Source organism: Nyctereutes procyonoides, unplaced genomic scaffold (genome assembly GCF_905146905.1).
Source record: "Nyctereutes procyonoides isolate TBG_1078 unplaced genomic scaffold, NYPRO_anot_genome, whole genome shotgun sequence".
Taxonomy (NCBI): Eukaryota; Metazoa; Chordata; class Mammalia; order Carnivora; family Canidae; genus Nyctereutes; species Nyctereutes procyonoides.
In genome coordinates this window covers 18,523,337-18,537,513 of record NW_026575132.1, presented here as the reverse complement: position 1 = coordinate 18,537,513, position 14,177 = coordinate 18,523,337, and positions in this window count along the sequence as shown.

The following is a 14,177-nucleotide window of genomic DNA, read 5'->3' as shown; positions in this document are numbered from 1 at the left end:
AAATCCAGCTGGCTAGGAAATTTAAAGATAAAGAAACAACTAATTAAACTTAATTGGGTCAGTCTGGGCAGGCTGATTACCCTGCTTGGCCTCAGGAGAATCTGATCTTGGATTCACTGAGCACAACTTGGCAAAGGAAAGCCTGAAGTCAAGACAGGTGCTATATTTTTGTCTGACTAGAGATGTAATTTTTAGTGTGAAACAAGAAAAAGAGGTTAAAAAAGGAAACAGTATACTGGGGTATGGCACAATCAACCACAAACAAGTCATTCCAGACCCATTTTATTTTCTCAGAGTGGAGCAGAGGGAATTATTATAATAATAAGACAACAGGCTTATAGGAGGCCCTGGATTTCCTTTTCCTGAATTAACCAAATATATTTTATCGGGTTTTCTTTGCAAGTTCTTGCTTGCTTGCAACCCAGAAGAGAAACTGAAAAGAATGAGACATGCAATGAATTGAGTACATGGATGAAGGCCCAGTCAGTTTGAGGAATCCAAATCACAATGTGCCATGAAGAAGAGTGCTGATCCCTAGAACTTGAGGACAATCTTACCGACACACATATGATAATCATTTATTCTGAAACCCTTTATTTTGAATGTAGTAATAGTTAATCTGGCTAATATTAGCTTGGATTACATCAAGATAAATATGGTTTTGCACATAGAAAGTATTTTTCTTCCTAGGAAATGACTTTAGAATTTCAGTCCTATACCTTATAAAAGGTATTTCAAAAAAATTTAAATAAATAAATAGTATTTCAGTCCTTTTACCTTATAATAGGACTCAAAGAATTAATTGAATTTTCTTCAAGGATGTATAAACCCCATGCTTCTGAAAGTGATCTGTGGAACATCTGCATTTAATCCATTAGAATCATGGGTTAAAAATATAGATTTTTAGGGCCCAACCCCCTACTAAATCAGAATCTATGGTAGTAGGTCCAGGGACAAAACGTTCTCAAAAAAATGCTTCCCTGAGGGTGCCTGGATGACTCAGTTGGTTAAGCATCTGCCTTCTGCTCAGGTCATAATCTCAGGGTCCTAGGATCCAGCCCCATAGAGGGCTCCCAGCTCAGCCTACTTGTCCCTCTCCCTCTGCCCCTTCCCCCTGCTCCAGTTTTTTCTTTCTCTCTCACTGTCTTTCATAAATGAAATCTTAAACATATATATATATATATATATATATATATATATATATATATATATATAATCCTTTCCAGGTGGCCCTTAGTAACCCTTAAACGTGAGAAATATACTTTCATTGTCTTGGTGAATAACATAGTAGTTAAGAGCTTGACTGCGAGGGATCCCTGGGTGGCTCAATGGTTTAGCACCTGCCTTCGGCCCCGGGGTGTGATGCTGAAGACCCGGGATCAAGTCCCACATCAGGGTCCCAGTGTGGAGCCTGCTTCTCCCTCTGCCTGTGTCTCTGCCTCTCTCTGTGTGTCTCTCATGAATAAATAAATAAAATCTTAAAAAAAAAAAAAGTTTGACTGCCAGCTCCATCATGCCAAATGATGGTGTGACTTACCTTAAGCAAGTCATGTTACCTTTTTCTGGTGCCTTGTTACTTAAATGAAGATAATAAGAGTACCTATCCCAAAATGTTGTTGCAAAGATTAACACATGGAAAGTATTAAGTACAGTACCTTGCTAAATAAATCTTCCCTCCAGCTCTTAACAGTAACATTACCTAGATAAAAATAGTAAGTCATTTAAAAAAGTGGAGTCTCCATGAAATCCATGTGGTGACCTGTTGTACTATTGCATTTTTGCCATTTTTACATATTTATGCTAAATTTTCTTCATTAAAAGCTAATTTTTTAAGTTTTTGAAACTTCTGTGGCACCTACGTGGCTCAGTCAGTAGAGCACATGACTCTTAATCTCAGGGTTGTGAATCTGATCCCCACATTGGGGAAGCCTACTCAAAATTTAAAAAAAAAAAGGTTTTGAAACTTCTTTTTTTGTCTTTTACCATATTTCTAATACTGTTAATCTCTTGAAAGAAGGAGAATAAATAAGCCGACAAGGAAATTTTTTATCACACAAGGATGAAACAAGAGACTTAACCTTTATGAAGTGTCTACTATATGGCAGCAATGTTTACATATGACCATAGGGAGAACTATATATAAATTTATGACCTTTAATTACCCAGAATAATGGCTTATGACCCAAAGGAAGAAAAACCTCTCAGACATTAGCCACAACTGTCAAAAATGGATTAAATCAGTTATGTATTTTGTGATATATATTTCTCATCACTCTGGGACACGTAGAGTAAATTTTTCATTAAGAAAAGAAGTAAAGGGTGCCTGGGTGGTGCAGTTGGTTGAGTTGAGTTTCTGCCTCTTGGTTTCAGTTCAGGTCCTGATCTCAGGGTCATGAAATTGAGCTCTACCTCTGACTCCACACTCAGCATAGAATCTGCTTGAGATTCTCTCTCCCTCTGTCTCTCCCTCCAGCAGTGTCTCTCTCAAGTAAATAAATCTTAAAAAAAAAAGAAGAAGAAGAAGAAGAAGAAGAAGAAGAAGAAGAAGAAGAAGAAAAGAAGAAGAAGAAGAAGAAGAAGAAGAAGAAGAAGAAGAAGAAGAAGAAGAAGAAGAAGAAGAAGAAGAAGAAGAAAGGATGTAAAACACAGGAAGATAATGAGTTCCATATCATACAAAGGCCACATCCAATTATCTGTGCTTCATCCACCACAGTTTTTATGCTATTCCTACAGATTGATATGCATGATCTCATTTAATTCTCAAGAAATTGTACAAGAAAGATATCATTCCTTTTCACATGTAAAGAAAATAAGGTTAACGGGATTAAGTAACTTACCCATGGTGACACACCTCATTCAACAGGTGGCTGCCTGCTTCTGGCTCCAGAGTCCTGCTCTTCATCCCTCCACCTGAGTAATAGATACAAAGGAGCCTGCTGAGTGCCCAGAACTGAACCAGCCTCTGAGGACACATGCCCTCATGGAGCTTTCAGTCCAGTAAAGAAGGTAGAAAATAAATACATTCTGATCAGCATTGTAAGAGTTATGGCCCAAAGGAGGCATAAGAAGTTCTAAGAGCATGTAACAGGGAGACTAATTTTACTCTGAGGTTAAAGAAAGGACTTCTCAAGGAAGGGGCATTTAATGTGAGATGAACAATGAGTAGGATCAATAAGGGAAAGGGAGAGTACGTATAGTGAAGGAAGCAGCAGGCATGAAAAATCTGAAGCAAGAATGAGTCAGATACTTTGAAGAAAAATGATATCCAGGAAGGCTGGAGCTGATGGGGCTGGAAGGGAGGGCTGGAAAGGAACCAAGGGAGAAATAACGGGAAGACTTATGGGTCATGTAAGGTTTGGAGAATTTATCCTAAAAGATAAAAACAAACAAAAGAAATTAAGCAGATGAAAGATGCAAGCAAATGTTCTGACTTGAGAGGCTCTCCACATCAATGACTGGCACGGACGTATTAGAAGACTAGCTGGAGTTAGCAGTTTTCAGCCTCTACTCAACATGCTTTTGAGCAGCAGATCCATAGCTCTCTTCAAGCTATACTCCTGCCAATTCAACTAATGCACCACAAATACAATAAGTACTATAAATACTCTGCAATTTCTACTAAACTATAGCTCCAAGCGCCACCTCTTATCTTGATCTCAAGATGTACATCAGCTGTTCCTCTTGGCTTATTGTCTGCAGCTGTGTAATAACAACACCCCAAGCACCCATTAGAGTCAATTTTATTGGTAACTTCTGCTTACTTAGGACAACCATCATTAATCAGCTTCTGGGAATCAAAGCCAACCATAGCCTCTGTGCTGACATATCCTTGCAGTCCAGTGAGTACTAGAACCACGAGGAAAGACAGAGAAATAGCCTTTTTGTGTCATGTTGATAAGTCACTGGCTGTTTTAATAGATTTTTGCAGGATTCACTGCTGACTATGGAATGAAACTCATCATGTTAATCTTGAGTAATGCCATAGTCTTGAATGTTCTTCACACCTTCTAAACTTTCTTTTTTAGCATTTCATTAACTGATTCACTAGGGATTAAAAATAGGTGTTTGAGTAAACAACTGAGCTGATTTTATCCCTCTTTTGATTTGCTACTAAACTATAAACAAGATTACAAAAGTCTGTCTTTCCATTCCCTGGCTATTCCTGTTGTTCTTTTTCATCTAATGTATAGGCATCTGTCTCCTAAAATCTTCGCCTGGGCTAACCCAGTCCTGCCTCTGCACACCTTCCCTATCCCAGAGTTCCTCCTCTACTTTTTAAAGACTTAGTTTAGAACTAAAAGTTTCCAAGGATGTACCCTACTCCTTGGAGGCTGAAGCCACAGAATATAAAATAGAAATGGAAAATAAATAATGTATGTTGTAATTTGATATTATGATTCCCATCAGAGCCTACAGAGCAAATATATAAAGGTCAGGGCACTGCCCTGAGAGAAGAGATTTTGCATCAGGGACGTTTGGAAGGAAGATGTTCAGCAGGCCCTCCTCCGTGAACTGATTGTTCAACTAGTAACCTACCACAGACTATTCTAAAATTAAGTAAAAACTTTGTGTATTGATGATACGGGAGAGCTTGGTTCTTGTCTCACGGGTTCAGAGGATGAATCTCGTGGACAAAGGAGAGCAAAGGTTGCCACTGAGGGCTTTGTAGGGTTGGTCTTTTATGGAAACCCAACCAGGGAACCTAAATCTTTTAATATATCTATTGAGATCACCATTGAAATAAGGACTAGTGATAACATCTTTAATGGCTTACTCCCTTCTTAGGGTCCAGTAATTCTTTGCTGGTTACAAGTAACTGATATAATAAGACCCCACCTCTGGCACCTGGGACACAATGGTCTGGTTTATTCATCTCTGGTTTCCTTTCATCTCCACATTTTTGAGATTTTTGTGGGCCTGATTCTGTGGCCCCCTACCTAGCCCTGCCTAGCCCCATTTGTCCCTAACTCACTGGCATTCCTATAAAATATTCCTAGTATAGAAAGGTTTGGTGGACACACCCTAAAGTCATGCCCTTGTATAACTGCCTCCTCTTGAAGAGGGTGGAACCTGCTAGTACTTCTAAATGATGGATTATGGCAAAAGAGCTAGGATGTAATGCCTTTGATTAAGTTACTTTATATAGCAAAGGTGATGCAATGTCACTCCCATGGATATGTTACGTATTTTAAGACTGATTTAGAAGACTTAGAGAGAGAAATTCTCCTGCTGGCGGTGAAGTAAGCAACCATGTTGTGAGGGAATGATAGGGAAGCTTCCATAGCAAGGAACTGTGGGAGGCACGCAGACCCCAGACAACAGTGAGCAAGGAAATGGTGCCCTCAGTTCCATAGCTACAAGGAGATAAACTCTGTCAACAACTGGAGGGAGTTTAGAAGCAGAACTTACCTTAGTCACTAAAGCTCTGATGAAAATATAGTTTGGCTAATACCTTGACTGCTGATTGTTTGAGACACTGAGCAGAAACCCCAGCTAATACGTGTCTTCTGCCCCCCAGAAGCTGTGAGATAATAGCTGGTGTATTTTTTTTTTCCTTTTCCTTCAATACTTTTTAGTGACATTCCATTATCTTCTGCAATTGGGTTTCTGTGGCAAAAAGTATAACATAAAACTGACTTGTAGGTGATTTGCTCTTGTTCTTTGTGTACTTGTTAGAATTCTCTTTTTGACTTAACTGAATTGACATGTGTACAAGTTACACATTCTTCTCAGGAGAGTATGGAGAGAGATAACATCGGAAGTAGCAACGCTAGGAGCTCTGTTGACCGTATTGATACAGGAAATGTTGGGGTTCGGAGCCTATGACCATGAAAGAATCCTTGAGACATCTTTGGCACAAAAAGGTGGTTTATTAAAGCACAGGAACAGGATCCATGGACAGAAATAGCTGCCCTAGGGTTGTGAGAAGTGGCCCATTATATACTTTGGAGCTGGGGGAATTAAAGAGAAAGGGAGGTTTCCAAAAGGACTTTCATATGCTAGAGAATACTCACAGGACCTTGGAGCTCTAGCTATTATCAAGCTAAAGTTGTTTTTCCCTCTAGCAAAGCATTAACATTAAGACAGTTGGGAGTTTCCTGGAGAAATGTTATACTCTGCCTGCCTCAAGTATTTGTCAGTGGGCTGCAGGTTATAAGGAAATTTAATTTTATCTGCATTTCCTTCTGCCTTTCTTCCCCACATCACCATCACCAGTGAAACAACCATAACTGGTGAAAAATATTGAAAAAATAAATTAAGTCTCCGGATATTGTCCTATGGGCATATAGAAAATGGAAAAACATTTATTTAAGACTATCTGTGCAATCTTCATAAGAACAGTGAGTCTGTGGCATTTTGAGCCTTTACTGCCTTTCCCCCAGCTCACTGTGATCATAGCTCAATTCCAGGCGGGTACAGCCAAGAACACAGGGATCTCTTCCCCAGCAACTTGTCAAGGGTCACACAGATTTAGGAAAGGCATTAGGGTTCGAAGCCGACAGCCAAGAAAGAATTCTTGAGATGTCTTTGATGCAAAAAGGTAGTTTTATTAAAGCACAGGGACAGGACCCCTGGGCAGAAAGAGCTGCAGTGGGGGCATGAGGGGTGGTCCATTATATACTTTTAAGTTGGGAGGGGGTTAGGGAGGTCATAAGTCTCTAAGGAATTTTGGAAGCAAGGCTTCCAGGACCTTGAGGGGGTAGCTATTGTTGGGAAAAAGTCATTTATTAGTCTAACAAAACCTTAATCATGAGACCCCTCAGATGGATATTCATGGGCCATATGCTTGGGGGATGATCGTCAACACGTATCTTGGGGGTTTAGAGATAAAGAAAATTTCCAAAGTAATTTTTATATGTTAAGTAGACTTACAAGATCCTGGGTTTGGGGAGGGGGGGGTCAGGCTAAGATTACCTTTTGCTCTTAGCAAAGTATCAGCACTCGGACAGATGAGTCCCCAGAGGAAGGTCACTCTGCCTGTTTCAAGGACTTGTCAATGGGCTGCAGGTAGTAAGGAAATTTAATAAGTTTTCTTCTGCCTCCGTTTCCCACATCAGCACGCACTTGGCAGGGCACAAACCACTAGGACTCATCCTACAGCTCTGCATTGCAGAAGCTCTATTCCAGACAAGAGTGACTGAGCAATCCAGGCCTTCCCAAACTTAGAATACTGGCTCCTGATTGCCTGTCTCTGGTCACTTCCAGCTTGGATAGAGTTTCTGTGCTGGGAGAGGCAAGCCAAGATCAAAAGTTAATGGCCCACTCATGTAGGGATGTCACTTCTAGGGAAGTGGGTCACTTTCCTTACTCTGAGGTCTAGAGCAGTGGCCCAGAGGTTTTGGTCACAAGCAACTAAAAGAAGGCTGGTAACTCCAACAAGCTAAACCACAGACCAGGTAGGAGTTGAACAAAAAAGACGAGGGAAAGAGAGAGCTAGAAAGATTTCTTTTGGGGTCAGGACAAACCTCAAAGGCTAGCTTCAAAGACAATCCCTGCTGAGATCAAAATTTAATTGGATTAGACTGGAGATAATATGCCCCAGGACGTTGTTGAAAACAATAGAACAATCAGCCAGCAATTAGAGGCTGCCGGCAGCTGGATATGATACCAACGGAGGCAAACAGTTTAACAGAGATCAGAGAAAAAGACAAAGAGAACCCTGCTAATGCCACTGTCATCCCAGGGTGACTCTGTGTGGTGCCAAAGGTGGCATCCTCTGAGGCAGGGTAGAATGGCGGACACAGATTTCACAGTAATAATCCAGCCAAGCAACTAAAAATGTAAACATACATCAACAATCACAGCAAGCCCTGGAGGAGGCGCACCAGTATCCAGAGTTGGAACCCATATAGGAAGCTGGTGGAAATGCAAAGCTTCTTTGGAAAACAGGTGATTCCTACCAAGGTTAATTATACAGCTACCGTATGACCTGGCAACTGTACTGCTAGGTGGAAGCCCCTCCTCCCCAAAAAGAAAAGACCTACCCACACGCAAAAATTCATAAACAAATGTTCAAAGCATTATTCATAATAATTTAAAAAATGGAAACAACCCATGTTGTTAGACCAGGCACCCCTTCAGGCAACACTCCATAGTAAGTGGGATTAGGACCAGATAGGCCCAAGATGGCGGTGCCATGACCAGAACCCCTGACCACATACAAAAGAAAAAGGCAGAAAGTCTGCTCCCTTCCCCAAATAATGAATATCCCCCACCCCACCCGCTGGTAAAAGGACATGATGGGGGAGAGCTAGGGTCTGGTCTCACGGAGTCAAAGAACAAATCTTGCAGACAAAGAAGAGTGAATAAAGTGACAGAAGTTTATTAAGCAAGGATACAGAAAAAGATCTTCAGGAGTGAGAAGGTTCCTGACAGGGTTGCCACTGGGGGCTTGTAGAGTTGGTCCTTTTTTGGAAGCCAACCAGGGAACCTAAGTCCTTTTAACTTCTCTACTGATAGTACCATTAAGGACTACTGGTAACACCTTCAATGGCTTACTTCATTTTTAGGGTCCAGGAATTCTTCATTGGTCACAAGTAGCTGTTATAACAAGACCCCATCTCTGACACTTAGGACAGGATGGTCTGGCTTCTTTCTTTATTTCTGGTTTCCTTTCATCTCCACATTTTTGGAATTTTGTGAGCCTGATCCTGTAGCCGTCTACCTCTCTCTCCCTACCTAGCCCCACCTGTCCCTTACTCAGATAGAAACCTAAATAAACCCAGGGACTCTGCTTTCTCTCACCCTTGAACTCACCCACTCTCACATCTTCAGAGTGTGCTTTTGCTCTAATAAACCTTCCCACTTCTGTCGCTCGTCTGCTACGTTGGGTGTCTGTCCTTGAATTCCTTCTGGAGAGGAGATTAAGAATCTTCAGTGAGCTCTTTGGAATGTGCTGGGTTGAGAGTCCATGGTCTCCCAGTTCCCCTGGAAACAAAATGTCCGTCAACCAGTAAATGGATAAATAAAATGTGGTATATTCATATAACCAAATATGACAACAATAAGGAAAAACTGATACCTGCTATAACATGAATGAGCCTTGAAAACATGCTCAGTGAACATCTGCCTTCGGTTCAGGGTGTGATCCCAGGGTCCAGGATCAAGTATCACATCCAGCTCCTTGCATGGATGCAAGCTCCTTGCATGCTTCTTCCTCTGCCTATGTCTCTGCCTCACTCTCTGTGTCTCTCATGAATGAATGAATGAATGAATGAATAAAATCTTTAAAAAAAAAAAAAAAGAAAGAAAAGAAAAGAAAAGAAAGCATGCTAGTGAAATAAGCAAACAACAAAAGACCACCTTTTGTCCCAAGATACAGAAAGTAGTGGCTGCCCAAAGCGGGGGACATTGGGAAGAAATGGAAAGTAAAAACTAAGAATTGTGGGGTTTCTTTTTGAGGTCATTAAGATGTTCTAAAATTGATTGTGGTGATGATTGCACTACTCTTGAACATACTAGGCAATTGACGTTTTAAATGGATGAAATGTGTGGTAGGCAAATTATAACAATATAATGGTATTTTTAAAAACCGGCAATGCCAACCATTTACCTAAATCATTGGACTAATAGAATATTTACACTACAGATTTTATCTAAAGTTTTGTATTTGCCCGAGGATTTTTAGAACATTTCTTTAGTTGTGTGGTAGAGAGAGGGGAGAATTTTTAATTAGTTGGCCTCTGCAGATTTTTCTTTTCAATAATAAAGTATATGTTGCTATAAATGAACACAGAGCCAGGATTTGAGAGGTTTAATATTGCTTAGTAATACAGAGTTTGCCTCCAAAGATTCTGAGGCTTAGTAAATAGAATTCATATTGTGCCTTCTGTTCCCAAATCAATGGTTTAGTTCATTATTATTAGCGATTCTATTCAGGCATACAAAGTGCTTCTATGCTGTGTTTTTAGTTGAGAAGAGCCAACCTTTAAAATCAGGCTTATTCCCTACTCAAAATCCTTGTACCTGCAATTTTAGTTCACTACACATCTACGCTTTTACAGAAGCAGCGTATAGTCATTTATATTTAAGACATTAGAATATATCTTTTGGTACTGAAACATAACTCTTTATTAAAGCAAGTAAATATAAGTAATACTGCTCAATAAAACATAATTCTTCTAGAGAAAAATTTCTTTCAGAAATAAAGACCTAGGATATATTTCTTCGTAACTACTTTAAAGGAAAAAACAACAACAAAAAAACAAAAAACCTCTAGTCATCTCTCTTTTAACACACGTACACATCTCAGAGTGTGGTTAAAAATCTCCCCAGAAGTTTATTCTCAACCACCCTCAGCATTTGGCTGTCCAAGATTCTGTTACCTTCTCTGTTATCAGCCACAGACTATTAATCAGAGTGTTCACATTAATTACGAAAAAAAGTTGGTTCACCTCTGTTACCTACTTGTATTTAGAACATCTGCATCCTCCTCCGCACGTAGCAGAAGAGAGAAGCCTCTAGTCCTTTCCTTACATCCGCCACATGGTCGTAGTCATCCTGAGAGCCTGCCTTCACAGGCAGCAGATCTGTCCTTTCTCTTACTCTTTTTAACTTTCTCCCAGCAGTTATTAGACTCCTAAACTGGAGCCAGATAGAACTTAATTGATATATATCTTTTTACATTTTGAGAATAACTCCAGGTAGCCTCCATCAAAAAAAAAAAAAGTAAAAACTATTCTAAAGCACTGATAATCTCTAAATGATCATAATATTGTAAGAACAACTTAAACAAGACTTTTAAATGGAAATAGTGCTCGTCGAATTTGGCAGAATGAGGAGCCTTATTGGGCATTAATAAGAAGCCTGCATTTAGCCAACCACATCTGATTCAGGAATCAGGGCCTCTTCTAGCTCCTGGCAGCAGCAGTAAATTGATGGCAAGAATGGATCATTAAATTCTGGTAATTAGTGGGATATTATTCCGTCTATCAAATTTGAAGTATAATTGATTAATCCCTTAACTTTGAGATATGTCACATCAATTTATTTTGCTTGTTTCAATAGCAATCTTGCCATGTTCTTAACACAGTTATTCCAAAATAATAGATCAAGCAATCAATATGTATTTACAAGTGCCTTAAAGATGTGGAGCTCTTATGGTAGGCTTTACAGGGGCTACAAGGAAAGATAAAATCTCTTTTGTCACCAACGTACTTAAATATTAGATAACTAGGAACTAAATACATGAAAGATTTTTTTTTAAGCAAAAGAGAAAGAGGATAAGATGTAATAAGTATGCCAAATGAGTGGTTTGAATCTCTTTAAAACAATGACCATCATTATTCCATCATTGTCATACACTGGGTTTATGACATTTAGTGCTTGCATTGGCTGCCCAAAGCCTTCATTATACTTGGTGGTAGAAATAAAAATATTCTTATATTCTTTGATATAAGATGAAAACTACAAAACATCCCAGTTTCTTTCTTTCTTTTTTTTTTTTTTTCTTAAGAGTGATTGGTTGGTTTACTTGAGTCGGGGAGGGGGCATGATAGAGGGGTTGCAGAGGGAGAGGGAGAGGGAGAAAACAGATTCGCCACTGAGTGCCTAGGCTGGGAGTCCAGGAATAGGGATTGGGTCTCCATGTGATGCTCAATCCCGGGACCCCAAGATCACGACTTGAGCCAAGTCAGATGATCCACAGAAGCACCTATGTGCCCTGCAAACAGCCTAATTTCTAATGACAAAGGTAGTTTTGTTTTGACTTGCCATTAAAAAATACTGGCCTTTAACTTATTCATGTAAAAATTTCTTAAAGCATTTTAATCAAATTATTAGTTTCTGCATTAGACTGTCATTTTTATTAGTGAATATTCTAATGACCATAGTATAGATACATTTTTAAAAAGCTTAATCTGCTAAACCAACTAATATACAAACTGTAGAATTGCCAATACTTCACATATCCAGGAAGCAGAACAGTGACAGTTTGGAAGTTTAAAAATAAATATTAGGCAAAGCGTTTACTGTATTTTCATGGCTCAGTTATTTTCATTTTCATTGCTCTTTTAGAAATAGGAAACTTTTCATACCACATTATATAATTAATGATAGATGTGTGACTCTGTGTACATTTTAGTCCACTGTGATCTCTGGCTACATAAATAATTTATATCAAAGAAACTGCTCATACACAGGAAAAGGAAGCACTGACCTGGAGCTCCTTTATCGGTTTCATCTCTAGTAGGTGTCATATCATAATTCCTTCTTCCATCTCCTTTTAAATTTGATTAAACAAAGAGCAAATATGTTACTGCTGTGCAAGGGTGACACACTCATTAATCACAATACAATTTACAATTATGAGCTACATTTGTTTATTATACTAAGATAATAGATGCCATATGAGTAACTAATCTGATAATAATATTCTATTAAAAGAATTCAACATTGCATTATAAATCTACACTACAAAGAGAATTCAAAGTGATTGGAGAGTTATTTTGTTCCAAAATAGGAGATGTCAGATGTCAGCTATCGTCATAAGATGGTCCATACAAAATACATAAGGCGCCAATTCCATTGGGAAGATACCTATAGGTAAACACAGAAAAGAAATCTTTTTTTTTCATCCTGTAGCATTTTAATTTCGGTTATAAAAGCTGTGGTGTAAAGAGTACATGAAGTCTAAGGGTTATTAAAGCGATATGTTTTATGATATGTGCACAAAGATAAAAGTAACTACCAATGTCTGACTTGTAACTCGTGCTGATAGTTAGGAATTTGCTCTTGCTCATGAATTCATGTTTCTTGTAGATAACAAGCTGCCCTGGGGAAAAGGGCCCTGGGAAGAAAAGGGTAGTGGCATTACTGGGAGTGTGCAGAGTGCTTCACTCTATCAACACTCCTCCTTCCTGTGGAGCCTGTCTCTGACAGCTCCCGAAGCTGAGCACTAACACAAGAATTGAAGCAGGTGGATGGTGGGAGGTGATACAGACACTGTTGCATTCTGGAAACAATACAAGTCGCTTTGAATCATGACTCTGCCATTTCCTTACTATATGGCCCTGGGTAGATGACAACCTCGTGAGTTTCAAGTTCCTCATATGTAAAATAAATGGAACATTTTCCATCATCAAGATAAAATGGTATATTGCCCATAATTATCTGGTAAGTCAGAGGTGTCTGATTAATTAAGCTAGTATTTATTTAGAACAATCAAGGTCTACCACATGACAGACACTATGCCGGGAGGCAGAACAGTTTAGGGTGACCGAATGTCCAGGTCTGTCCAAGGACTTTCCTGGTTCTAGCAAAGAAAAATCTCACATCCCAGAAAGTCCTCCACCACAGGCAAACCAGTACAGTGAGTCATCCTACCAGAACATTCCATCTAACAGACTATATCTAGACCCCAGCAAGTATATGACCACAGTGTGAAACTAGTTTCAGAGAGGAGTCAGAAGGGAAAGCAGAAATACCAGCCCTCATCTGGAATTGAAATGAGCATGAGAATATAGAAGATTCTAAAGGGGCTGGTAAGAGGATGAAGAACTGGATGACAAACAGGGGGTGCTGGGGAATCAGGTGAGTTTACAGATGACAGAGCCAAACGAGAATCCTTGAAGCTCTAACCAGGAAACTCGAGGAAACTTTCCATCATCTGTGACCTATAGGGAAACATCCAATAGTGAACAGAGGTGTAAAGGAAGCCGAGCGAGTGTAGAGGTTACCACACCATGTGGAGAGGAGCCAAAACATAAAACACTATGCTACAGAGGATCTGTGGACAAAGCCTGAGTAGACCACAGACTTGAAGCATCACATAGTCTTAGATGATAATACCTCCGTAGTCCCTCCACCTAGTAGTGAAGACACTACAACTCCAGACATCACCCTCAGCCTCCCACTCCTGAGCCATTGCTCCCAATATACACACCTCCGGTCTTCTTTCCTTGCCCAGAGTCTTATCCCAATACTACTCCAAGCTTTCTGCCTCTAGTGCTTCCTCCCATGCCTGCCCTGCCAACCAAACCTTCCCATAGCCTCCAGATCCCAATATTTTGGATGGGAACTCATCAGCTTCTATCTATTTCATCAGCATTCCTCTTGTTTATCCTCTTCCCTCCATTTTGTTGCTGTTTAGGTCACACCTGCATTGCTGTTTTAAATAGGATGGCAGTCTGTAACTGGTCTCTCTGCCCCTTTTCACCTTTTACTAATGTAGCCACCAA